The sequence below is a fragment of the Mesoplodon densirostris genome, chromosome 2 (genome assembly GCF_025265405.1).
Source record: "Mesoplodon densirostris isolate mMesDen1 chromosome 2, mMesDen1 primary haplotype, whole genome shotgun sequence".
NCBI classification, from domain to species: domain Eukaryota; kingdom Metazoa; phylum Chordata; class Mammalia; order Artiodactyla; family Ziphiidae; genus Mesoplodon; species Mesoplodon densirostris.
Window position 1 is genome coordinate 41,039,987 of NC_082662.1, and position 27,589 is coordinate 41,067,575.

The 27,589-nt window shown below is 50.7% G+C and overlaps 1 pseudogene; it reads left to right on the forward strand.

Annotated features, from left to right (window-relative positions):
• Positions 1–20,926: 20,926 nt before the first annotated feature.
• Positions 20,927–25,167, forward strand: LOC132502871 (putative nucleoside diphosphate kinase; annotated as a pseudogene).
• Positions 25,168–27,589: the final 2,422 nt, after the last annotated feature.

The following is a 27,589-nucleotide window of genomic DNA, read 5'->3' on the forward strand; positions in this document are numbered from 1 at the left end:
CTGCTATTTTTCAGAAAGGTGCTCAGACCCCCAAATTTAAAAGTGCTTACCCAAAGTCTTATAAAAGTCACTGGCAGAATTGAGATTAAAATTCATGTGTCTTTCCCCCAGTCTGAGCTTCCACTGCATGCCGCAGGGAGGACTTAGGACAGCCGAAGAAGGAGGCTGTCACAAGAGTGGCCCAGTGTGGGCGGTCCAGGACAGAGCCCGGAGCCCGCGGTCACTGTGCCAGGGCCTGCATGTTACTCACGGGTCGCTCAGGCTGGTCCTGCCTTGCTTTCTGTCTTAGTCTCTTCTCCTAGAAGGTTGGGCTTTTCAGATGTGCTCCCCTCGACACAGCAGGGCTGACCTGGTGGCAGGGGCAGAGGCACCCAGGGCTGTGTCTATTGGGATGTCTGACCTCTCCAGGCCCACTCTGAGCTGCACACCCACCACCAAAACAGGGTCTGAAAGCCAGTGGGTGGTGAGTGGATATCGGTACTAGAGATGGAATGTGGACTCACAGACAGATTGAAATTCAGGACCCAAATCTACCAATTCTTACACAAGCCATTTTCTGAGCCTCAGTTTCTGAATTTGATTTTGGCACCAACCCAGGGGAAGAATGCATATTAGAAAACTAAGCATCAGAGAGGTGGAACGGTGGCCCCAATGTAATACTAATCGTATGAGGGGGTAGGTCCTGGCCGAGTTAGCCCACATCCATGCCAGGCACTATGTATTAATCCTCACTCCAGCCCTGGGAGGGAGGTACCATGCTTATCCCATTTTATGGATGAGGAAACTTATATGTTCCCCACGTGTTCCCTGAGGCTGGCAAGGAAATTCTTCCCACTTTGTAGGGGAGGAGCTGAGGGGCAGAGAGGATGATAAATAGTGTGCCGGGTCACCCAGTAATGAGTTGCTGGAGGAGCTGAGTCTGAGTCCAGGTCTCCAGGCTCCCAGCTCAAGGGTCTCTCACCGCCCACACTTGCTGGGTCCCACCAAGCCCCAGGGAGGGCATCCCGCCCTGGCATGTGCTCTCCTTGGCCAGCTTTGCCCCTCTTGCCTGGGAAGCACTGCCCTCATCCCCTGCCAGACAGACTTGTTGCCCAACTTGTGGGCAGGAGCCGAGCCTGGCAGCCTTTGGTGGTCATCCAAGTCGAGCTGCTCTTTTTCTGTGCCGAGTTTAGCACACAGCACGACTTCATCATCCAAATATGTCCTGCCAGACGGGCTTCAGCTGCTGGCCGGCAGGGCACTTGGCGGCCTGAGAGAGCTTGGCACTAATTGGGCCCAGCGGACATATATCAGGGCTCTCGTTGAGAGGAAGTCCAGCCGTTCCCTGGCAGGCAAGGGGTGAGAGGTCAGAAGGCTGGTAGGATGAGAACCTCCCACTAAAAGGGGTTGAGTCCGCAAGGGCCCAGTGACCTTAGCAAGTGTCCTGAACCCTCTGGTGTCTCCATCCATCCGAAGTTAAGAGGTTGTACCCAATGATCTCTAATAGTTCATGTCAAAGTGTAGAGCGGTCCTGTTGCATGTGTGTGTGTGTGTGTGTGTGTGTGTGTGTGTGTGTGTGTGTGTGTGTGATGTCTTTCCTTTCTGCTTGGAGCACCATCAGGGATAAATCTCATTATATCCTATGGAGCGGAGGGCTGAATCCCTTCACCTGACTCGGGGGAGGTAAGAGAAATTCCTTCCCATGAACGCAAGATGTCCCAAGGGCTTTCTATGTCCGGAACCTTTGTGGCAGAAGGCTTGGATACACCTGGAAACAGAGCAAGGCCCTCTAGGAAGGGAGGGCTTCCCAGCTAAGCTTGTTGGCTCACCGACAGGAGGGTAGGAGGTTGCTTAGAGGGAGGAGGGACAAGAGGGTCAGGATCTGTCTTAAGAGCAGACTTGAGCTGGAAGCAATCTGTGGTCAGCTGTGCTGAGATGAAGCTGGAAAATGGTGGGTCAGGTTTGAAGACAAATTATAACAACTCTACAACCTGTGATTTTGCCAAGCACACACGCGCTTAACCAGCCATGCAGTCACTAGTGCATCTACTCACACGCTCAGTGTTTAGGAAGCACCCACCATGTGCTGGGTGCTATGCTGGGCACTGGGAATATCGACGAATCGGGCTCCACTGCTGCCTTCTTCAAAGTCACGGTCTACAGGGAAGGACGCGCGTCGGAAAAATTGATGAGAAGATAGTGTGATGAGTCCTTTACCAAAGATATGTCCGCACTCCTCTGAACACAGAGGAGGGTGTTAGGGACTCTGACTTGGCAGGGGTGGGGGTGGTGGAGGGCGCAGACAGGCTGCCCAAGAGAAGGTGGCATCAGCAGCAACTTGGAGAGTAAGTTCAAAGCCCTGGAGGGGAGAGTTAGAGGAGGGGAGAGAGCATGAGCAAAGCTGAACAGAAATACCAAAAGGATGCTGTGATCAGAGACCAGCAGAATTCCATGTAGCCTGAGGGAGGATGGATGCTTGATGGAGGGTAGGGGTGGAATAAAGGCCAGAATTAAGGCTGAGGCTTGGTCAACTCAAACCATGCCCCAGCTGGGGAGGGGAGGACCTTAGTTTGTTCCAATATGTGTTTTATTTTTTTAAACAGCTGTTCCTAACTCGGCCTGTGCATCAGAAACACTTAGAGAGATTTTATACAATACAAATGGTCCACACCCTTGAGATCCAGACTTAGCTGGCCTGCTAATTCTAAGGTAGCTAGCTGAGCAGCTTAGCATTTCTTAAAAGTGTAAGACGCTGATAAACGCAATGGAGAAAAAGACAGCAGAAAAGGGAGTCAGAGAATGCTGAGGGAGGAAGGTGGCACAACCTTAAATAGTGTTTTAAAGAGAAGACCTGAAGGAGGAAGCCGTGGGAAAATCTGGAGAAAGATCCCTCCAGGTGGAGAAAACAGCAGGTGCAAAGGCCCTGAGGCAGGGCTGACTTGTCTTAAAGGAAGAACAACGAAGTCAGTGTTGCTGGAATGTAGGAGGTGAGGTCAGAGAGATAATGGGGGCAGGTGGGTTGTGTTGGGCATATACCCTGGCCTTTTTGAACCATTGATTTAGCCCATCTCATCCAGCATCTAGTGAGGAAACTGGTGTGGAGAAGTGACACTTTACTAGATACATCTTTTCTGTGTCCCTCTTTCACACAAGACTCTGAACTAGGCTGTGTGTCTGGGTGGTGTAGAGGATCATATTGCTGAGTAGAATACAGGCTCTGTTTCCCCAAAGATCCCAGTCCGGGAGGAGAGGCCCAGGCCCATACAACCCTTTCCAGCAGAAGGCAGATTTCAATCCATGCTGCTATCCTGATTTCAACTGTAGCAGAAATATCGTCACAGTTCAAGGTGGTCTTAGAGAGAGGGGGCACGTGAAGGGTGGGTAGGGCTTCAGCAGGCACAGCAGGAAGCACTTGCCCAACGAAACACGACAAGTGCATGGCTGAGATGGAGCCAGAATGGATGTCCGTGGTTTGGGGGAGGCAGCTTGAGAGTGTGGAGTCAGTAAGTCCTGGGTTTCAAGTCTGCTCAGCCTTGAAATTTGAGACCAACTGGTTGCACGTGGCTTTATGTCTTTGTGTCTCCCTGGTCTCAATTTTCCCATCTTTTCCATGGAGTTAATCCCGTCTCTGAAGATTGGCTGTGAAAATTGATGAAGTAATGCGTGTGCACATGTCTACCAGCTCAGGGCCTGGTGGGGAGCGAGTCTCGGGAAGTGAGTATCACGTGGTCCCTGTTAATGTGGAGAGCCCCTTCTCTTTGGCTGCACTGGGCTTCTTCCATCAACTGCAGGGGGAGGAAGAAAGCCAGGTGGCGAGGGCAGGAGAGCATGGCTTGGTTGTTTTCCTCTCCACATCCAACACCTCTTTCTGGCTTTATGGAAGCCATTATGGGCAAGGCGCCACCCGGCAGTACTCATGGCGATTCCCATTGCCCATCCCATTGACCATTGTGCTCCATATGTCAACCACACCCCGGAGCTGCCATCCTTATTATTATTCCCTTATTTCATGGGGTGGGGGCATGGGGAGGGGACAGTAAGATCAGGGAAGGAACCAGGGCTTCTCTGTGTGTTTTTTCCTCCCTACCATACTGACCTTCACAGCCAGGCCATAGGGACCTCGGAGGAACCTAGCACACCAAGGTGAGCTGTGAGCTGTGGAGCAGGTGGCGGAGCTGGGGACCCCCCCCACCACAGCATCCATCCTAAGTCACATTGGTCATTTGGCCCTGTCCCTGCTGCCCTGCCAGGACTCCCAGCTTGGCCCTGCCTCAGCTCTACCCTCTGGCCTAGGCCCCCTTCTAATTTGATTTAGGTTTCTGGGGAGAGGGGCTGGACTCACACCTGCAGGTTAACCCTCTCTCTGCCAAGGAAGGAACATTTCTGAGGCAATTTGTTTAGATGCAAGTTCTTTGTTCTCTTGATTATTCATTCTTTCAATAAGCCCTTTCTTACGTCTCGGCACCGTTCTCCGATGCTGTATCCTCAGCACTGAGGATAAAGGGGCAAGGCAGACCGAGTCCCTGCCCTGGATATGCTTTACCACTTCTTTGGGAGGCAGAAAGGGAGATCTGTAATCACTGGGTACGCTGAAGGACGTGAGAAAGATACTTGGGGGATACAGGGAGCAAGAGGTTGATTCTAGCCCATCTCTGTCTGATGGTCATTCATTCATTCATTCACTGGGCCTGGGCCCTGGTGGGGTCCTCAGAACTGGTGTGGGGCTGGGCATGGGCAGGCCCAAATTTAACTTTGAAACAGGCCATTAAAGAGACAGTGTCAGGGAATTGAAGGGGGTGGGAGCAACCTCTTCAGGAGAGGAGGGTTAGAGTCGGGGGCAGGGGGCATCTCCCCAGACGAGGGGGAATTGACTTCAGCTTTGCAGAAGGGAAAGCCTTTGGCTTCTTGGAGATACAAAGATGGGCTCCTGGAGACCCACAGTTACCACCTGCTGGGTGTCCTGGGATAGTTCTTATTTAAACTACCTGGGTCCTATTTGAAATATCAATTTGGGGCTGGTTTTCATACACATATTTATGTAATAGTAGTTTCATTAAAGGCTATATGTGCTCACAGACCTTTTCTGATGTAATTGCTTTGATCAAACTTTTCAGAGGAAGAAATTAATCAAATAAGAATAGGCCATCCCCTATATCATGTGTCTTGATTTCTGGTCCAGAAATATTGGCTCTGTGCTTATATCCACCAGCTGGGGTCGAGTTTGACCTCTTCACCCAACCACAAGGTGTCCTCAGGAAAGGTTCTACCCTCAGTCAGCTCCCCTGAAGTGGAAGGGGTAGTGGGGAGAAGGAGATGAAGGGATGAGGGCTCCCAGGTCCTCTCATCAGGTGCAAGGTGGGGTAGCATTACTCCCAGCTTGAAATGACCCTGAGCCCCAAGAAAGGAAGTTCAAGGCTAGACAAGGTGTGGTTATCTTACCGGTTAAGCACAAGGGATTTTGAATCAGCTCTGTCTTTGGGCTAGTCAATTACCTAATGTACCTGTGCCTGGTACGTCTTCTGCGGGATTACTGAGGTCATCATATGAGACCATGTAAAACACTATCAACTTGTATCTGGCGCTTAGTAAGGTGGCTGATTTAGTCGTCATAGTTATAGCACTGGGAGCCTGCAATAGATATGACTTTTGGGACCAGAACCTTCACAGTCCTTGAGATCCTGTTACCACCAGGACTGTTACCTAGCCCTCCCTCACCACTTCTAATTCACACACACCTGAGCAGGTACCACCAGAGGCCAGAGGTTGAAATGCTCAAAAAATCATAAAACAAAAGAATGAAGATGATGACAGACCTAAGGTTGTCACTGTGGGAATCGGGGACCCCCCAGGTCCCCAAAGCCAGCAGTTTCTCTTTGGATACAAACTTCAGAAGAGCCCAGGGGCTCTGTGCCTTTACAAGGCCCTTTATTCTCCTCTGCATTCTGCTGGTTCTATCCATTACCCCTGAATGGAAATGGAAGCTTAATTTTTCTCTCTTGAAGCCATTAACACTCTGGGCTCTTGACAGGAAACACAGCTCAGCTTTAATTAGCCACAGCAAGCTCCCTGCATGAGCTTCTATCACAGCCCGAGGACTTCAAAGATAAAGGCTTCTCCATTCTCTCTAATCACAGCTATTAATGAGCCAATTAAGGCTTTCTCTGGGACCAAGGCAAGCAGCTCCCTTAGTACCTTGGGCACACAGCTCTTCCCTGCTGCCAGGAAGCTTGAAAATGCCTGGGACTGGGAGCTCTGGCTCTGCAGCGTGTCCGCTGTGGGTCCTCAGATGGAACAAATGTCCTCTATGAGTCACTTTCCACAACAGGGGAAAATAACACTATTTCTTCCAAGGAGCAATTCTTGTAACAGGAATAATTACAGGTCAGTGATTCTCAAATTTTAGCATGCTTCAGCATCACCAGGAGGCCTCATTAAAACTCTTGAGTGGGCTCCATTCTGGGCTCCTGACTCAGTTGGTCTGGAAGGGGCGGCATGCAAGAATTTGCATTTCTGACTTATTCCCAAGTGATACTGATGCTGCTGGTTCGGGGACACATTTGGAGAAGTGCTGCTCTAGGCAAGTGTGAGGTGTTACGTGAAGATTTTGATTGCAGTCCATCTATAAATGTCCCCCAACCTCTCTCCTTCACCTGTGCCTCACCTGACAGTTTCCAGGGGCCTCCCACTTGGCTATCAACACGTGGACACACCAGTGTTTACGGCGGTGCGGTGGCCAGCCAGAGAACACTCCAGGTGCTATCAGTCCTGGGCAGAAGTTGGCAGGACCACTTCTTTGCCTAATCTAGGTACTAAGATTCCAGGTCCTGATGTTGATCAGAAGCCACTGAAGTCTCCAGCATCTCCTTCGGGAGGGGAAATGCGTCGGGATTTCCTGATTCCAGAGAAGGCAGAGAGCGTGGAGTCTTCAAAGTCTTCTTGACAGATGTGCTGCCCGGTGGACACTGGCAAGATGGAAATGAACAGGAAGGAGGGCAGCTCAGCATGGGAAACATGAGCAAAGCGGTGTGGCAGGATCATGCTTGTGATGTTAGGGGACTAGTTAGATCTTCTACTGATGGCCTGACTGAAGTCTAACTGAAGTCCCTCGGGCTGCATTTTGCCTGTTTCCTTAGGCAACAGAGACAGGCTCGTACTCATTTCAACAGCTGCTTTCTGCTTGCAGTGGCTGAGAGCGTGACTAGTGTCACCCTGTGCTTCCGGCTTTAAAGACAAACTTTCGTTGTCAAAGATGTTACCAGTTCAGGTACTTAGGATGCTGGGTTTCAGCTGGGACTGTGGCCTCCGTGTCCAGACCCTCGTGATGCTCACTCCCACCAGCTATGCCATCTTCATCCCCCACCCCACCCCCAGGTCTAATTCAGCCTTCGCCCCCCACCTTGAGCTCTTCAGAGAGCTCGCCCCTGAGCACGCCTGCTTTGACGTTATTTGCTTTCTAGACAGCACATCCCAAAGTGTGTGCCCACGGGCCTCAGGGGATGTTAGCAGCTCTAATGTGACTGAGGTGTCCCTTGGGGAGTGCTGGACCAGGTGAAGTAAGTCAGGTATCTTCTCTGTAGGACCTCTCAGAGCCTTGAATATACTAGTGGAGGTGGGTTGGAAGACTCAAGAGGGATGCTTAACAAGCAACATTTTCCAAACTCCTTTCACCACACAGTGTATACTTTTTCCACAGAGGAACTCGCTTTGGTATAGAAGAGTTAAATAAGCTTCAGAGTCCAGTGGACTTGGTTTCCCCATCCTGGGACTCACACGTCTTTGAACCTCAGTCTCTTCATCTGTAAAATGGAGAGTGGTCCTTAGCTTGGAGGGCTGTTGGAATGTTTAAGTGAGGTGACATATGAAAGATGCACAGCCCAGGGTGAGGTATACAGGGGCTCAATAAATGTGAATTTTCTCCTCTCCTTTTTGCTTTTCTGGTGGAAGCTTACCATTTGAGTCAAATATGAGCTGTACCAAATAGGTTGTGTGGCAAGTACTCGGCCGGTGAGGGTGAAACCACACTCGAATTCACAGGGTCGGAGGAGTGAGAGCTCAGAAGGGACCGGGCCATCCAAGCAAGCTTCCTGGAGGAAGCTGTCTTTGCTGGGCCACACTCTTAAGCTAGTTCTCCAGCAAAGGCCTGGGGCAGGGGAGGCAGGAGGGGGAAGCTTTAGAACTACATCTCTCTGCAAGCAAGCTCCAGCGGGAATCCTTTTCTTTATTTTTCTTTTCCACCCTGGAGGCCCATTTCCCCACCAAATCCAGCCGACACAGCACTTGCCTTCTCCTCCCACAGCCTGAACTTGGCCAACATCTCAAGTTCCAGAGGTGTGAGCCTCAGAGTGGGGCCCTCCTGGCTTGTGGAAATTCACTGGGCCCGCTGAAGCCTGTTATACTGATGCCGTCAGGAAGCTCAGGGCAAGCAGGCCACCAGGAGCTGGGGTGCTGGCCCGGGGCCTACCTACGCTGACCTTGGCAACAGGAGTGGGTGGGAGGAGTTCACTCAAAGCTAAGGAGGAAGCAGTACTGGAGATTTTCTCCCCCAGACTCTGTATTGTCCCCTGAGCCCTGACCTCCACCAACCAACCATTTCAGGAGACGCCACTTTGAACCAGGCATATTTCCTCCTGAAGTCATTTAATCTCCTAGAGTATCATTACAGTTTCCATTTTACTGATGAGAAAACAAAGACGCAGAGTCAGCTTGAAACTAGGTCCGTTTGGTTCAAAGTCCAAGCTTTTTCTACTAGTCCTATGGAGCCATTATTTCCCTTTGTGCCTTTCCTAGTTTGTCTGGCATGTCACCACCTCCAGAAAGCCTTCTTGGTCGTCACCTGAGGCCATGCTTATGTCCCCTTCTGAGTGTCTACAGTTGGAACCACAAGGCACATCTCCTGTCAGTCCATCTTTCTGGGCAGGGAAGGACAGGGTGGGTGTCCTATACTGTACCCCTAGAGCCTGGCATGACCCACATCATAATCTCTGCTGAGAGAAGGGGTGAAGAAGTATAATTTTCAAGAGTATGCAGACCTATCAGGTGCTTTGCATCCCTGTCCAGTTCTGAGGTGCTCAGCATCTTTTAACCCTGTCACAATCCTCCACCCTTCCTTACACCTGACGGGCTGGCCTCACAGATACTCACTGACTTGGCTTTCCAAGGCATCGTCTGCTTCACCTCCTGTGACTCAGCTTGCTTCCTGGACTTCAGCAGGACCCCCAGGTATTCATGAGCAGACTCCTGTGGCTGGACACCCTCAGGAGGGCCCTGTAAGATCTCGGCTCCAATTCTCTTCCTCCAAACCAGCCGTGGTCCAGCACGTCTGCGTCTGACCCGGAGCTCACCCTCCACCCGCCAACACCCGCTTCAAAGATTAGCGAAGGTGCCAGGGAAATTACGAAAACCATGTGACAGGTAAATGGCTGTTCCTGCAACTTTCTTAGGTTTCAAAGGGAGGACGGTTTACTCCAGCATGTGTGCTGGGAATTCAGGCTTTGCAAGCGCTTTCCAGAAGGCATGGGCAAGGCAAACCGTACAGGATTCTGCTTTCCCTTCAGTGGAATCCAACTGGGCCTCTAGGCCCCTGGGACTGAGATCGACCATGAACCAGGCTCCATCCGAACACTGTGGCTTTGTTTCCCTGCATGAAGAGCAGACATGCAAATGGGTTGTGAGCAGGAAGGGAACAAAGTAAACAGAGGGCGCCAGAGCTGGAGAACACCTTGGGTCATTAAGTGCAATCTTTTCACTTTCAGGACAGGGAAACTGAGACCCAGAGCAAGGCGTTGGCCTAGTGTCCAACAGCTTCTTGGAGACTGAGCCATGGCTGCAGGGAACACATCGGTGTCTCTCTAAAATCTTGGGAAAGCTAGAGTGATAAATGAACGTCTGGGAGGAATTGTGTCCAGAATCTTCTCTCTTTACTGGCTGGTATAAATGTCACAGGCACATGGATTGTGCTTGTCCCATCTGTGGATAATGCTGGGCACGGGCTGCTGAGGTGTATAAGGACAGTGAAGGCTGGTTGGGATGTATAGCCAGATGCTTGTCTTCCAGCCTCTGGCCACGTCCTCCAGGAATCTGGATGCCCATAGAACTCACAGGCAGACTACATCCTGGAACAGAGCTCAACTTGGGCACAAGTTGCCTTTGGCATGGGGAGACAAGAATCTACAGTTGCCAAACACCACACTGTTTCTACAGGGTCCCATGAAATACCTGTGAAAGCAACTTCCACACATCAGTACTGGGGCGCCTACGGGTGGTCCTTATATAAGCATATACTGAGCAACTCTTATGTGCTAGCACCTTCAATAGCTCCCTATTGCCTGCAAGAAGTGGAGCCTAAGCCCTTCCCACAATGCTCAAGACCCTTGTGGACTTATCTGTCCTTTTCGTCACATGTGATCTTTGAAAATTCAGTACATACCATTCACAGCCATCATTCAGCAAGCACCATCCCCTTTTTTGCCTCTGAATCTTTTTAAAATACTGCCTGGAGTGCTCCTTTCTCTTTCTGTATCTGGAGGACTCCTCATCCTTCTCTCTAACCCAACAACCCGACAAAGAAAGTGACACTTCTCCATCAGGCCTTCCCTCTCCCAATCCCCAGGCAGTTGTACCTTCAAAATATATCTCAAACCTGACTCTTTTCACTATCTGCACTGCCAACTCCCAGCTCCAAGCCACCATCAGCCCTTGCCTGGTCTACTCTGGTGGGCTCCTAACTGGTCTCCCTGCTTCCAATCTTTTCCCACCACAGGCTCTTCTCTCTGCAGCAGCCAGGGTGATCTTTCATACATCATAAATCAGATCAAATCACTTCTGTGCTTAAGGCCCTTAATGGCTGCCCATTGCAATGCGTACCATGGTTGACATCATCTCCCCTGCCTGTCTCTCCACTGCCATGTTATCCATTCTCCACCTTTTCCAGCCACGGTGTTCCAGCCACATGTTCCAGCCACAGTGACCACCTTCTTATTCCTTGAACAACCAAGGTTATTCAGGAACCTTTGCCTTCCTATGTCCCTGGAAGGCTCCCCCACCCCAGCTGCTCTCTCATGGTGGGCTCTTTTCATAATTTGGGTCTTAGCTCAAATATCACTTCTGAGAGGGGTCTTCCCTGACCATTCTATCCAAAGTAGCCTCCCTTATATCTCCCGTTTATTGTCTTTGCAGCAATAATCCCTATATTAAGTGACTTTATGTATTTCTGTGTTTGTTTTCTGTGTCTCCTGCTGCAATAGAGGCTCAATGATAGCAGAGCTGTTCTTGTCTTTAGTGATGTACCCCCAGCATATAAAACAGTCCAGGTGCTGAGTGGGTGATTAATAATAAACATCTGTGAAGGACTGCCTTAAGCAGAGCCCTGGCAGACAGAGCCTTACAGAAGAAGGAGATCTTTGTGGGCTTTCTATAGGAAGGGAAACCTGGATGAGCCATAAAAAGACGGCAGGATTTATGTAGGCAGAGAGATTCAGAGATGGTGTCCCAGGAAGTGGGTCCCGCCAGGAGCATAAGCTGAACGGTCGGAAGGAGAGAAGAGGGCAGGGGAGAGCGTGGCTGGGGCAGGGAGGCTGAGTGCTGAGCAGAGAAGGAGGTAAGGTCAGCTCTGTGCCCAGGCGAGCGGCTTGGGGCGGGGGAGTGGGGCAGACCCTGGAGCTCTTGAAGGCCAGACAGGAGAGCCCTTTTCCCTTGCTCACCTTTGCACTGTTTCCCTGCAGCCTCGCTTTGCATGCACACGGTATTATTTCTAGTTGAAAAGGTAGACAGGAGCCACAGGAACTTAGGAACTTAGGACGTCACATAATATCCTCTTCAGTGAATGGAAATGAAACTCACCCCTGCTGGGGCTGAGCAATGTCTGTGCCAATACGGGGGTCGGAGAGGCTGGGGCAGAGCTATCTGGATGGGCGGGAATAGCAAATTATAGAGACTTTGCCGGCAAATGGGCTCAAATGGGATCCAGCCACAGAGTTTTAAAACCACAGATGTTCAGAACACACTGCCCTATAGGCTCACAGAGGCTCTCAGCCTGACCTCCAACGTCCTTCAGCGTCCCGTTCAAAAGGACCTCAGTGACTCCTTGAATGCTTCCAGGGATGGAGAGCTCCCCACTCACATGCTGGAAGGCTCTGACTGTCGGAAAGCTTTCCTCATACTGAGGTGGCTCTAGTCTCCCTGGAACACCTTGACTGGACTTCAGTCTGCCCCCCGGACAGTTCAGTGGACACACAGTGGCAGCCGTCACACCTCCAGGGCCTTCCCACTAGACCTCACGCCCTGGGTCCTTCTACCCATTCTCTGTGTAGTTCCAGTTCCCTCCACACTTGAAGCACCTCCTCTGGGCTTGCCCCGGTTTGTCACCACTCTGCTTCCAATGCTTTGAGGAAAGTCTCCACAGGAGGGTGCCCTGGGAGTCCATCTCACACCCTTTTAACTCCTTCTTCAAGACCGTATGGCATTGCTGGTGGGAATGTAGAATGGTGCAGCTGCTGTGGAAAACAGTATGGTGGTTCCTCAAAAAATTAAATGTACAATTAACTGTATGATCCAGCAATTCCACTTGTCAGAATAGGCCCAAAGAATTGAAAGCAGGGACTTGAACACTTGTATACCAATGCTCGTTGCAGCACTCTTCACAATAGCCAAAAGGTAGAAGCAACCCAAATGTCCATCAGCAGATGAATGGATAAACAAAATGTGATACATCCATACATATTATTCAGCCTTAGAAAGGAACAAAATTCTGAGACATGCTACAACATAATGAACCTTGAAAACAGAATGCTAATTGAAGTAAGTCAGATGCAAAAAGACAAATACCGTGTGATTCCACTTATATGAGGTACCTAGACTAGGCAAATTCATAGAGACAGAAAGTAGAATAGAGTCTGCTAGGAGCCGGGGGGAGGGAAGAAAGGGAGAGTCATGAGTACAGACTTGTAATGGGTACAAAATTTCTGTTTGGGATGATGAAAAAGTTCTAAAGATGGATACTTGTGATGGTTGCATGACATTGTGAATGCACCTAATGCCATTGAATTGTACACTTAAAAAATAGTTAATATGGCAAATTTAATGTTATGTATACTTTTACCACATTTTAAAAGGCCACATATATCTACCCTCCATTCTCTACCAAAGAGCAGTCAAGCACCAGGCATTTGCAAAGTACCTACTAAGTGCAGGGACTCTGACACGCTGTGGGCCATTGGGACTGGCAGTAGAGACTATCCTTGTTCATAACGACACTAACAGCCAAGCGCTAGCTTAAGCAGGTACCATGAATTATTTTATTTAATACACATCGCCTTCTCAGGTAACTATTGTACAAATTTGACAAATAGAACTGAGACTCAAAGAGGCTGAGTAGTTTGCTCAGGGTTACACGGGGACGGACTCAGGATTCCAATGCGAATGTCTGATTCCAGAGGCTAGATTCTTAGTCATGCTACTTCTTGAAAGAGACTTGGGAAATGCTTAAGAGCGAGAAGATACACACACACACACACACACACACACACACACACACACCCTCCAAGATGGTTTGCTGGGTGAAAGGTGTGCAAAGACCCCTCTTGGAAGGGAGCAGCCTTAAACTCCATGAGTGGCAGCTGGTCTCTGGCTCAACCTTCTACTCTCAATCAGCATCTGTTGAATGAGTTCCCATCAGTGTGTCCTGAGAAAATCCTGAAGGAGGTGGCATTTCAACTGGACCATGCGGTGTGGGCAGAAGGGAGGGAGGAGGACCTCAGCGTCCACTTTGTCCGGGAACCTCCGATGACCTCTGGGCTGGGCTTCTGGGAGCCTGTGCTCTCCTGCCCTCCTCCACCCCCTCCACCCTTGAGCTTCCTTGCGACTGTCCACTGTTTACTGCTGGACCAGATGGGCTCTCCCGGTGGGCGGGGCCCCATCTAACCCTGTCTGTGCCCGGTGTCCAGCCAGGAGCTGGCCTGGAGCCGGTGATCTGGGGTTTCTCACTGGAGAGAAGAACAGGAGAGTGCTGGAGAAACCCGACAGAAGAGTTCAACCTTGAACCTTGTTCAATTCTCCTTATTTCCCTGTAATTAGAACAAATTCCCTGTTAGCTCACTTTCCATTCCCGAAGGTGGAAGGAATTCAGGAAACTTCTTCCAAGATGCCGAGCCCCATTCTCAGTCTGACTGTCTAGACATATGACCCTGAGGCTGCCCCCGCCGTGATCTCGCAGAACTGGGGGGGGAGGGGTTGTTGCGGTGGCAGCTGGCGCACATTACCTCTGGGGCTGGCAAGGCCTCCATCCTGGTCCCAGGAGTCCTTCCGCCGAGAACAGCAGCGCTGGCTGAACTGCGGAGGCCCACACCTGGCTGACAGTCGCCAGTGCAGGTGAGGGCCGGGCTGCTGCTGCACCGCACAACGTTGGGGGCACACTTCACATCGAAGGCAAAGCGAATGGGCTTCCCTGGAGATGCACAGCACGGTCCCCAGCGTGTGAACCTGCTACCTTCAGAGCCTGCCTGCCTGGACCCCTCTGCCCTGGGGCCTGGATCCCCTGCTGCCAGCGCTGAAAGCTACTTGGACTTAACTTCTCTCACCGAGCAACACGGAATAGAGGAAGGAGTACAGGACAGACCTGGGTTCAAACTTAAAGTAGTCACTTTTTAGTAGCTTTGAGGCCCTGGAAAAGTTATTTCATCTCCTGGCATCTTAGCCTTCTCATTTGTAAATTGGGGATAGTAAAACCTACCTTCAGGGTTCTTAGGAGGATTAAATGAGATCCTATTTATAAAGTGCTTAGAACAGTGGCTGGCACGTAGTTCCTTTTATATAAGTGTGTGTTAAATGAATACAAATTTATCTCAGTATGCCAAGCATCCAGTCTTAGAACTTGGAAGATGGTTTTAAAAAAAAAAAAGATTGTGGGGTAAACGAACACCTGAATCGTGTATCTGGGTCCTCACCTCACCACGAGCCTGTGGTGTGACCTTGGTAAGTGCTCTGACCTCTCTGAGCCTCACTTGTCCGTTTGTACAATGGGGGCGCATGACACATTATCCTGACGGTCTCTTTGGGCTTGAACATGCTAGGACCCAAAAGCTTGCGACACGGGAGCCCCCCGTCCATCCTCAACTGGCTCTAGTCTTGGCCTACTTTATCCTCCGATCCCTGGCGGATCCAGGCTTTCTGAACTGCCGAACTCGACCCCTTGGAAATGCCAGGTCCAGGGGTTGTCAGCATGGATTAGTTCTGGGAAACACTACGGTCAGCAGAGTGTCCCCAGTGAGGGCGCTTATCCTGCCTGGCCACGGAGGGGGTGAGCTGAACATTCCAATCAGCCAAGTGGCCTCAGGGGAGCATTAGAGAAAAGGACAGTGGGAAGCTGGTGTTGGAGATCTCTTAATCCTGGGGAATTTAGAGTCACCACAAAGTGGGCTCCTAAATGAGTAGGGATTTGCTTCTTCTCCCAGCCTCAACAGACTGCTTCTGCACAGGGAGAGGTTTTAAATAGCAAAGGTGACTCGGCTTGATTTGGCCAAACTCACAGTTGGACACATTCTTCCTTTGGTTCTCAGGGTTCAGAAATAGTCTGGTGGGGGCACGGAAGTGCCCTGGGAGAAAGGAGATGCGGTCTTCTCAGGTGTCCCTGAGAGAGGACATAGGCTGCGTCAAATAAATGTGGAGGGGGCGCCCTGAACTACCACAGGGCATTTTAGGCTTACTGGGCCGCGGAGTTGTCTTATGTGGTCCTGCTAGATGGAGACACTGAAAGAAAAAAGATCTGCTCAAGGTCCCCCTTGAGCAAAAGAGCGCATGACAGAGCCAAGGGTAAGACCTGGGTCTCCGGACCCTAAAGTTGGCTGACTACTGCTCCTTAGATATACAGCTTCTGCACCAGCTACAACCAGCATAAATCAGTGCAATGTTTTATTCAGTGCATGTTTACTAAGACTTTGCCACATGCAGGTCCTGGGCAAGGCACAGGGATGGGTGGGGCTGGGGTGGGACAGAGATGAACCACGTTCCACCCTTGTCCTCCAGCTGCTAAAGCAGGGACTTCAGCAGCCTGAGAATAGATGCTTTAGGAGGGAGGAGCTGAGCGAGGGCAGCACATCTGGCTGGAAGGAGGAAGGAGCTGGGAGCTGGAAAGCTACTCCTTTTCACTGGTCTTCTCTCCCCTGTTAGTCCGAGGGAGGGATGAAGGCTCCCTCATTAGCTGGGGCGTGCCCTCTGGTCAGTCCGCTAAGGCAGCCTCTCCTCTCCCAAAGCCCAGCACGACTCCCCTGGAGTCTCCCTTCCAGTGGCCCTCTGGTTTGTCCCAGCCTGGCTCTAACCTGGCTGAGGTGAATCTTCTCTCACCTGGCGTGTTCCTGGGCTCCTGGGCTCCAGCCCACAGTTGTCACATGCCTTCTGCTCTTTGCTGCTCCAGTGGCCTTCCTGCAGCAAAACAATCTTTAGGAACTGAGCTTTGTGGGAACCTAACGCTGCCTCCAATTCTCTCCAGGGCTGTCCTGGGACAAGTGCAGCCAGACAGGTTCTGGCAGCCCCAGAGGTCAGAGTCAGGACCAGTGGGAGAAGCACAGGGGCAGGATTCAGCTCCGAGGGAGGCAGCATGGTCTGTTAGCCAGAGGCTCTGGTGTTCTAAAGGAGGGCTCTGGCGGCAGGGAGGGGAAGAGGCAAGAGAGGGAAATGGTTTCCGCCACCTTGGGAGATATATGAGCAAGGGCTTGAGACCTTGTCACTTGCTCCGATGTTGTAGAGCGTGTTTAAGCATCAGATCTAGGCACCACATTCCAGACCAGGACCTAGGACTGTAAGCAGTCCAGCGCACTGGAGTTCCATGTCTGCATCCCTTCTTGGGCGGGGCACAATTTGAGAGCATTTGTGGTTGCAGATAAGCATGAGGGTCAGATTCATCTCAGCCTCCTTAGCCTTCAGCATGGAGCCTGGCACTTGCTAGGGTCAGACGTGCTTGCTGAGTGAACGAATGATTTGTGAGTGCTGAGATCCCAGAATTACACCCGGACTGGGCCCAGTCTCTCCAGCTGAGGGATGGTTGGGGACTTAGGTGTGGAGCAAAGGCTCCCCTCTGGCTGCCAGTGTCTGAGAGCTCCCCCACTTCAAAGGACTTGTAGATAAGGAGGGCTTTCTGGGCTAAGTGAGATCCGGCCCTCCCCTAGCCTCCTCTCCCCCAACCCCACACCAAATGTGCACATGAAAATCTAGCTTTCTTATCTGCCTAGGCTCAGATTTGGCACCCTGGGGCTTGAAAGGCTGACAGAGCAACTGATGGTACATCCAGATGTCCTTAAAGACCTCCAGCTGTGGACCATGGGACATTGTTCCTTCTGAGGTGCCAGCCCCAACTTCCACCTGCATGAAGGTGTGAGGACCTGCTTGGCTAGGAATGGTAGAGGCTACACTAGGAAGGCAGAGGATCCCAGTGAGAGTGACGGACCTGGCTGGAAGGATCCCAGGAGAGGAAAGAAGGCTAGAGGACAAAGAAATCGGAGGATGAAAGCCTCCAATTTGAAGGTAGAATTCCCTGCATTAGACAGAGTCCTTAACCTCACATTTGAAGAGTGGAGGATCGGATGGCTGGAGGATGGCTGGCTGAAATGGATGGTGGTCCATTCAAAGGTTTATTGAATGCTTCCTTAGACTCCATGTGATGAATCAGACCCAGCCTCTGTCCCCAAGGAGCTCACAATACACAGACGACGACACCACAGTTGTAATTCAACTTGGAGACGGGCCTTGAAAAATGGAGGGGGTTGTGGTTACATGCTGAAGACAAGACTGAGCAGAATTCTCAATGAAGTTCAGGGGTCACTCCCCTCGGATCTGAGGTGTCCTGAACCACTTTGAGATGAAATTCAAAATCAGCAAATATCTTGGTTGAAGTTTATGCCTTCTTAAAGTGGACTTCAGTGTGGTTAAGATATAGTGGCCATAAAAGTTCATGAAAAGCTTATGGAAAAAAATTAAAGATTGAGAAAGCTGTATCTCTTCATGCAGTTTGTGTGTGAATGGACAGCTTGATGGGAGGACCACTCTCTCTACAGTCTTGTATTTAATACAATCCAGAAGATGATTACACACACACTTTTCAGATAAGAACACTTGGGTTCAGGGAGGTGAAGTAACTCATTCAAGGCCTCACAACCAAAGTGGCAAAGCTGGGATGTGATGCCATAGCTCTGACTTGAATGCCAGCTGATCTTTCGTCTGTCACTGGATCTTCAGCTTTCCCTCAGCAGAAGGACCCATGGTACAACTACTGCAAATCCAGAGCCTACAGAAACAAGATCGAAAGTCTTAGTTCTGCACAAAGTCCTGGAAGCAGGAGAACAGGGTCAGCTTGATGGAGAACTGGTTATTGTTCAGTGTGACTGAGGAGCCTTTGCTCAAGGCAGAAGAGGGAGGTGGGTGAGGGAGGGAGAGCAGGCCCCTTTCCAGGTGGCTTTGAACCCCAGACCTGGAGCTGCCCCTGTGTAGAGTTGATGCCCAGTAGCTGTTGGTTGGAGATTTTTACAAACCAACACAATGCAAAAGAAGCTTGGTGTGGTAGGGGGAAAAGAAGGTTTGAGTTACTTGAATTCAGTTTCTGCTGCTCCTCTGAACAGAATTTATGGCAAGGACTTCAGCTATTAGTAACATGTATTAGCTACTTACTTTGTGCCAGGAACAGTTCTAAGAAAATTACATGTATTAACTTCTGACTTTGTGCCAGGAACAGTTCTAAGAAAATTACATAAATTAACTCATTTATCCTCACAATGCTCCTGTGAGGTGGATACAGCTATGAACCCATTTTACATATGAGCAAGTAGAGGCAGTGGTTGTGCACCTTGAGCAAATGACCCATTCTCTAGGTCCCAGATTTTACACTTATAGCATAGAGAATTGAGCTAAATGAGATAACTCATGTGAACATGCCCCCCCACACACAATTGGTATGCAAGAAACATTTGTGGAATTGTAGTCTGACGTTAGTAATGAAATGACAAGGCCAGTGTTTTCTGACTCCAAACTCTTTGGTTCCTTTGCCACTCCATCCTCCATCCCAAGGGTCCAGCGTGTAGTAGGTGAGCATTCAATGTCTCAGAAGTGGTTGATGAAATTTTTGTGAATTCCAGGGCCTGTCTTGGACCAGCTGCTTCCTTGTACTCCACCCATAGAAGGGATGGAGTGTGTCTTCTTGAGGTGGGAAGTCCCACCCACAGACACTGTTTCCCTGACTCACGGGCCTGGTCTCAAAGGGGAGCATGTGTGGGCAGCCTCAGGGGAGAGGTGGCGGGGATCCCCTGGCAAGATTATGCTTCCCTTTCTGCTGTGTCAGCCCTTGGGCAGGGTGGATCCCCACTCTCTGGGTGGTATGTGCGACTGCATAGGCTTGTCTGAGAGCCAAGGGTGGATGGGGAGCACGTGTGCCTCCCACTGCTGGTGTATGTGTTTGTCTTAGTGTGAAACAATCCATCTTCGTGCCCGTTGCCTTCAAGAAGTGGATTATCTGGTCCTTCGGAAAAAAAAAAAAAATCACTCAATTAAGGAAATGAGAGCTCAGCAATGTCAGGCTGGAAGTTCTGACTATGGGTGTCAGACGGTGGGTGTCCTGCCTGTGCTCTTTGCAGGGAGACCTCACTGCCTGCCTAGAATTGCTGCGGAACTGGTGATAGGGCCCTGAGGACGACAGCATCTGCTCTTGCATGGGCCCTGGAGGGAGGAAAGTGGGAGATGAAGCTAAGGCGAAAGGTAAGACTGTGGGACAGAGAGAGGCTAGAGAGAAAGGTGCAGTGGGCCGGGGAGCAAGCCCCCAGGGTTCCCAGCTTCTGTCTGTCTCGTGGCTCCAGCGCAGTGGGAGGTATGTGACCTCTGATGTCACGTACACCTGGAGCTTGTTGCAAGACCTGGGAATTTGCCCAGAGTCCAGTCTGTGCAGAGCTGACCAGGGAGGGTCCTCATTGCACTTGGAGCAGGGAGGTGGGTAGAGTTATTTTTTGAGTCTGCCTGCAGGCTGAGATCACAGGACCTGGAGTCAGCCCTCCCCCGAGCCTGCAGAAGGATGCATTCTAGGCCACCTTGGCTTTCTCAGGAAAGCCCAGCTCACAATGACCTGTCAGACCTGCCAGACCCTCTCCCCAGCCTTCCTTGGAACCTTCCAGCTGGAGCCTGTTTGCACAGCTGGGATGGGGTTAAACGGCTGCCCTCTGGGTCCTGAGGCCCTGGCCAAATATCCTCAGGCCACTGGGAAGTAGCCCAGAAGGATGAAAAGGGGCCTGCAGACCCGTGAATGGGACTCGGAGTCCTGGGCTGCTCAATTCCAGCTGCGTGATCTCTGTCGGGTCCCGGGGCCTCTATGAGACTTCATTTCCTTATCTGTAAAACGGAGAGAATAAAACACACAGCAGTCTTTTGGGAGAACTAAGCCTGATCATACACATGAGTAACCAGCCTCATGTCTGACACATAGTGGGGAGCTAAAAATGTTAGTTCCCTTCCGTTTCTTCTCTATCCCTTTTCTCCTGTCTTCTCCCTCTGCAGAGTCATTCATTATTATTCTGATATGCATTCACTGAATACCATTGGCAGCAGGCACTGTAGATGCCATGGTGAGGGAGGCAGGCCTTAGCTCTTGAACGACTTACAGCCTTGAGGCAGAGACAAACAGACAAGGGCAATGCCACACAGCAAGTAGGAACAGACCGCCTTCTCAGAAGAGGTGCTGCTGGGCTGATCCTAAAGTCTCCTCAGACTTTCCTGCGTGGTCAGATGCCTTCCTGCGGCCCTTCATCCTTTAAGCACTGCCTCCTCCATGAAGCCATCCAGGCTTTCACCTGGCCTCCCACAAGGTGTTGTACTAAATACTTTACCATCCAATGCTTGGAACAATGCCGTGAGATGGGTAATATTATTGCCTCCATTTACAGATAAATCGCTGGGACTTAGAGAAGTCAGGTACAATGGCAAGATGTCATCTGAATTCAGCCCTGAGTTCAGGGTCCAAGCTCTTTCCACAAAGCTAACTTACCTCTTCCTCAGACCTTCCTTCTACCCTGGGCTCCGTCAGGGCCTCTCAGAGGAGTTATCACTGGCTTTTAATGATTTGTTGACTGAGCTGTTGTCCCCACAGTCTAGAAACCCTTCAGGAGCTGGACCATATCTGATCCCGTCTGTGATGAGGGGCCCAGCGTCCAGCTGGCACAGAGCAGGCCTCAGTGCACATTGGTTGAGATGGAACCAGGTCAGAAGCACATCACGACTGTCTCCCCACTTCCATCGGACAGAGTCCATGATTGGAACAGTCACTCTCCTCTCTGGATTCCACCCTGGCAGCATGACGTCACACCGTTGGCCCGGGTCCATGTCCCCCTCCCTTCTTCCTGGTCCCAGGTGCTCTGGGGCTGGCAGGATGGAGCAGGATAGGATATGTGGTGGCCATACATGTCCAGCCAAGCAGGCCGACCCAGGAGGCAAGGACAAGAGTTCCTGACTCACACTAAGGTGAGGGTGAAGGCCAGGGGTGGAGACATGCTTGATAAGAAGTCACACCTCATCAAGCCAGTAAACCTCATCAAGGCCTTGCTAAGGAGCTTAAGGAATTGAGGGTAGGACAAAGGGCTGCAAGAATCAGCCCCGAAAGCAGGAAGGAGATCTGGCCAACTCCTCAGACGTGGGTCCCTCTGTTGTTGGCGTCCGAGTGGCTGCTTCTCTTCCCCATCAGAGCCCAGCTATGCTCAGCCCATTTGCTTGGGTCCCAGCAGGCCCCGAGGCCACGGGAGCCTGGGAAGGAGCTCAGCCGGGGGAGTGACTGACAGGGTGTCAGGCGCCCAACTTTTGGATGGGAACTCAGGCAGATCAGACAGCAGCTGAGATCCCAGGGGGAACTGGCCCTGGTGATGGATGCTCTGAGTCTCTCCCGTCTGCTTCTGCTCTGTCTCCCTTGCCCAACCCCCAACTCCCATCCTGCCTTCTTGTGCTCTCCTTGGTCACTGGCCAGTGGTGCTGGGGGTGGCAGAGCCAGCAGATCCATCAAGCAGGGGATGCAGGGAGGCTGGAGCCATCAGTTCATGAATCAGCTCAGCTCTGGTGCGCCTGTCAGTGGGAGACAAAACAGCGGCATCTGGAGTATGTGCCCCAGGGGCCCAGTATACGCAGGGGAGAAGGAGGCCTCTGGGACCAGACGGACCTGGCCTCAAACCCTGATGCCACCACTCACGAGCTCTGTGACCTCGGGAAGCCACTTGACTTCTCCAAGCCTCAGGGTCCTCCTCCGTAAAATAGGGATAGTAGAACCTGCCTTGCCTAACTCACAGGTTGTTGAGAGGATCAAATGAGAGAGAGGGTTTCCAAATTGCTACGGACATTCCCATTATTGCTAAGCACACTGTGGGCTAGTGGCCGAATCCAGCTTGCACCCACTTCTCCGCCTCCCTGACTTTTGTTCTTACTCTGTACTAGCATCGGTTTCAGCTTGGTTTGGAGGCAGAAGAATAGACTTGATGACCTCGAGAGTTGAGCCCCTCTGGGTCTGCCTGATTCAGTTCCAGGGGTTGAGCGCACATGAGAATTGGGCCATTGTTGTGTTTGTTTAACTGATTAAATGACTGATCAGGGAACGTGGCTCATGAAATTGTACCTTCCAGTGAATTCCTAAGCTGATGGCTAGAGACTCGCGAAGGCTGTGTGATGGGGAGGAGGCCTGTAGGAGCTCCAGCCCCTGAGAGACTTGCAAACTCTTTGGGGAGGTGGGACACCCACGTAAGAGCTATTAGCTAAAAATACTGGGCAGAGTATCCAAGATACCACGTCTGGTCTGTTAATAGTAGCATCCCCAGTGCCTAACGTACATAATCAGCATTCAGTAAATCCCTGTCAAATGAAGGAATAAAGAAAGACCGGCACAATCTTTGTATGTTACCCAAAGCCACGTGGCACTTCCATGCTCCTGGGAGATCTGGTGAAAACTTGCTCTGAACCTCAGACTGCTCAGCTGTTCCACAGTTGTTTGTTGCGCTTTTCTGTCCCTGCTCATGAGAGGGCAACCTCTTCCGTGTCATGTCAAACCACTAGACTCACATGCTGTTTTGCACTTCCCCTTTTTCTACAAAAATGTAATCCCCCTGGGAATTGTGCCATCACTTTACTGAAGATTTGAGGGTGTCACAGAGGAGGGACCACTGGTTTTGCCAACTTTTACAAGTTGCCCCATTGAACTCCCTGACCTTGGCCCCCTCCCCAGCCTTCAGAGAAATGTAGTTCAGGGGGTATCTCCATCCCCTTCCTCCCCCAACCCACAGCTTTTCCTGCAGGTAGGAGGGCTGCCAGTCTGCTTTCCCCAGTGCCAGAAATTCCAAAGAAAACAACATTCTCTTTTTTTTTTCCTTCCACATGAATCTCCCAGGCCCTGGGAGTCCCCAGAGGACCATGAGGCAGGTTTGGACTCAGGGCAGAGAAGCCCTTTCTAAAGCTGAGAGCTATCTAGACTGCCGAGCTCCCTGCCATGGGAGGTGAACCAGCACAGTGAAGCTGCAGAAGCTCCTCTGGGGTGCAGATGTAAATCCTCAGGTACTTATTCAACTTGGGGGTTGGATGTTACAGCAGGACACTTGTTGATTCATCTAATCGGAGGGGCAACTCTAGCACTAATAAGCATCAGCACTGCTCCAGCTTTTATTACATTCATCATATGGAAGGATATGAAGCTGGGAAGCAGGCGACCCAGGTTTATGGCCCCAGCTCTTTTTTTTTTTTTTTTTTTTTTTTTTTTTTTTTTTTTGCGGTACGCGGGCCTCTCACTGTCGTGGCCTCTCCCGTTGCGGAGCACAGGCTCCGGACGCGCAGGCTCAGCGGCCATGGCTCACGGGCCCAGCCGCTCCACGGCATGTGAGATCCTCCCGGACCGGGGCACGAACCCGCATCCCCTGCATCGGCAGGTGGACTCTCAACCACTGCGCCACCAGGGAAGCCCTTGGCCCCAGCTCTTTTACTGACTCTCATTGTGGGCCTGCTCAAATCCCCCTCCATCAGTTGGCCTCAGTTTCCCTATTTGCACGATGCAAATTCTCTAATGGGGACTGGGTGCTTCCCTGGGGCCCTGCAGCTCTGAGACACTGTGATTTCCTGGTATCTCAAGAATAGAAGGTGGTGTGTTTTTTCTGCAACAGGAACTGAGTGTCAAGTTTGTGGGAAATTGAGAGTGACTGCATCTTCTTATCGCTCTGGCTCTGGGCCCAGTTGGGGCTCTGTCTGGCTGCCACAGAGGAGGAAGGGGCGCCTTAGACCCTCCTCTGGTCTGTGGAGAAAGTGAAGCTGGACCTTGGTGTTCTGCATGCAGTGGGCCCAGCCAGGCTTCTGGCCTCCTCAGCCTGTGCAGAGACAGAGCACGGTGGCCTCTGCACCGGGAAGCGGGGATGGGGAGCATCTCTCTGCATCTCTGTGCTGCTGGGGTCGGCTCTGCTCTTGGGATGGGGCTGGGATTATGGAGGCCGCTCCTGTCTGTCTTCCTCTTGCAATGCAGGCTCCATGGGAGGATGTGGGAAAGCATGGTTCTTTCTGGCTCTCATTGAGATTGGTCCAAATATTCCAAAACTTTTCCTATCTAAGTTCTCAAAGATCTTCTTAATTATTAGTAACATTTGAAAGAAAATCAACTCCCACATGCCAAGTTCTGTTCTGGGCACTGAGGTATAGCAGCAAATAAAAGAAATGGCTTTTGGCTCCAGTCCCATAGCGCACCCACCACCCATCTCTGCCAGCTTCTGGGACCCCAGCCAATTTGCCATCAAGCCAGAGTGCAGGCAGCTTGGTCAGGTCAGGGGAGATCATCAAGTGCTTCAAGCAGAAGGGATTCTGCCTTGTGGCCAGAAGCTCCTTCAGGCCTCCAAGGAACATCTGAAGCAGCACAACATTGACCTGAAAGACCACCCTCTCTTCCCGGAGCTGGAGAAATGCATGAACTCAGGGCCGGTTGTGGCCATGGTCTGGAGGGGCTGAATGTGGTAAAGATAGGGCGAGTGATGCTTGGGGAGACCGATCCAGTGGAATTTAAGTCGAGCACAGTACGAAGGGACTGCTGCATTCAAATTGGAAGGAACATCATTCATAGCAGTGATTCAGTAAAAAAGTGCTGAAAAAGAAATCAACCTGAGGTTTTAAGACCAAAGAATTGGTGACTACAAGTCTTGTGCTATTGACTGGGTCTGTGAATAACAGGGTAGCAAAGCAGCAGTCTCCTTCAGCATCGCTTGATATGTCGCTGGGCATGGCTCTGCATTCCATGGACTTGGAAACAGTAGGATTAATCTTTCCTTCCTAAAATACTTGCCAGTAAAGACTTTGGAAACTGGGAAAAAGAAAAGAAAAATAGATAGAAGGAAAGAAAGAAAGGAAGAGAAATGGAAGGAAGGAAGAAAGAGAAAAGGAAGGAAGGAAGGGAAAGAGACAAGGGTTATGATATGAGGCAGTCCATTCTCTGACAGGAGCTCACAAAGGGCTATGGGATCATGGTGGGACTGAGGGGACTGGTACTCAGATGTGGTAGGTCCAGACAAAAATTCTGAAGTCTAAGCAGGAATTTGCTAGACTAAGGGAATGTAAGGAGGAAACTGGCCTCTTCCAGGGAGAAGGAGCAATGCCTGCAAAAGCCTGTCATAGGGAGAGAGCAAGTTTCATTCTGGGCCTTGCAGTGGCTGTTTCTTACATGTGAATGACTGGTGAAGGGCAAGGAGTAGGAGCTGGGGAGGGGAGTACAGGTCATGCGAAGGAACTGAGGCTGCCAAGAGGGGGCGAGGATCAGGCAGGGTCAGAGCCATGAAAGGGGAGGAGGCTGAACATTATCCTGGAGGCAGTGGGAGCCAGGGAGGCCTTTTAGCTGGAGTGACATGGTTGCATACGTAATTAGAGAAGGTGTCAGTGATGCTGTGTGGAAGATGGACAGGAGGGAGAGGGACCTGGAGATGAGTTGGGAGACTGGTTCTGTGAACCAGGTGTGGGATGATGATGGATGGGCTGCAGTAATAGAAATAGGACTGGAGATAATTTGTGAGACTGAAGAGGTGGAATCAACAGAACCTTGGTTCCCATGAACTCCCATGAATTCTGAATCATTTCGTTCTCCAAATCTACTGTATCCTTTAAACAATTCAAGTATCACATCCACTAACACAGTAATAATAAAGGAACTAATATGGAATTGTATGGGCTTTATTTGTGCAGCTTTGGAAATAGGTCTTAACTACTGACCACCCATTGTGGCATAATAGAAAATCAGAACTCTGGATCATCAGGAACTGAATAACTTCACCTCACTTAGTCAATATAATCATAGCCTAAAGCAGAGAAACCTGATGTTTTAGTTACCTGAGTTGCAGCTGGTCACCAAGATCTGGTCTCTCTTGTCTCTGGCATCACCCTGCACATAGCTGTCCACATTACAGTCAGAAAGATCTTTCTAAAATGAAACTCGCATCTTGCCTTCAAATCCTATGGGAGTGCCAGGGTTCCTCTCTCCTCTCTCAGCACCCTCTCCCTCAGTAGGCCTCATCCACCTCCAAGAATACCACCTATATGCTATTTATTCTCAAATACATCTCATGGTCAGAATGCTATCCTGATCTTCAGACTCCAAATCCTACATGACAGCCCCAGCTTGGTCTTCCATCAGCCTCCCATCTACCAACCCCCGCCTCTTCTAATGCTTCCCAGCACTGTAAATGCTTCCACCAGCCATGTGGGAATCATCCCTGGTCACCATCTTCCCTTTCTCTTACTTCATGCTCAAGTCATTCCGATTTACCTGCTTCTTTCCAACTCTGCTGCCTAGGCCCCCGGCCCCCGAATCTAGACCCCTGTGTTCTCTTGCTGGGATCCCTTCAGGAACCTTCTATCTGGAATCCCTGCTTCTGTCTTGCTTCTCTCTAAGCCATTCTTCATACAGCAGCCAAAGGGACCTTTTAAAACATAAAATGGAATATGTCATCCTCCACCACTCTGCTTAAAATCACGTAGCACTTCCCACTTCTCTTAAAATACCATCCAAAGATGACAGAGCTCAGCATAATCTGGCCCCTGCCTACCTGTATTGGATTTGTAGCAAGTCAAGTTAGCTATGCTGGAACTACATTTCCCAGAATTCCCTTCACTGCATATCCCAGGTGTGCAAGGGGGGACAGAGAGGGTTTGTGGGAGATTTGGAAGGAGGAAGCTGAACAGCAGTCATATTCTTTTACACTCGAAGTGCAGGGTTCCAGGCAGTGACTTGTGCAGCCGCTCATGTGGCGTGGGGCAGGGCTAGCCTGGAGTTCCTCCATCTCCTGCCACACCATCCTTTGGCTTCTTCTTCTCGGGCCCAGGGGGGTGTTCAGCTCCACGATGAGGGGCCCCGCTTCTCCTGCAGGCCACCGGCATAAACCAAGGAGGAGTTTTGGAGGCCCTGAGACCTTCAGGATTCCATCTTCACTTCTTTCCTCTTCGACTCTGCCCTGGTGACTTCAGGCCCCAGCATCAGACACAAAGACAACAGGCTCAGATAGACAGTTACACCACCTGTTACAGCTACAGAAGGTCAGGTCTCTGTAACGAATCCCTTGTTCTTACTCCTAGCAGTTCTTTTTTTTTGTTTTTGGTTTTTTTT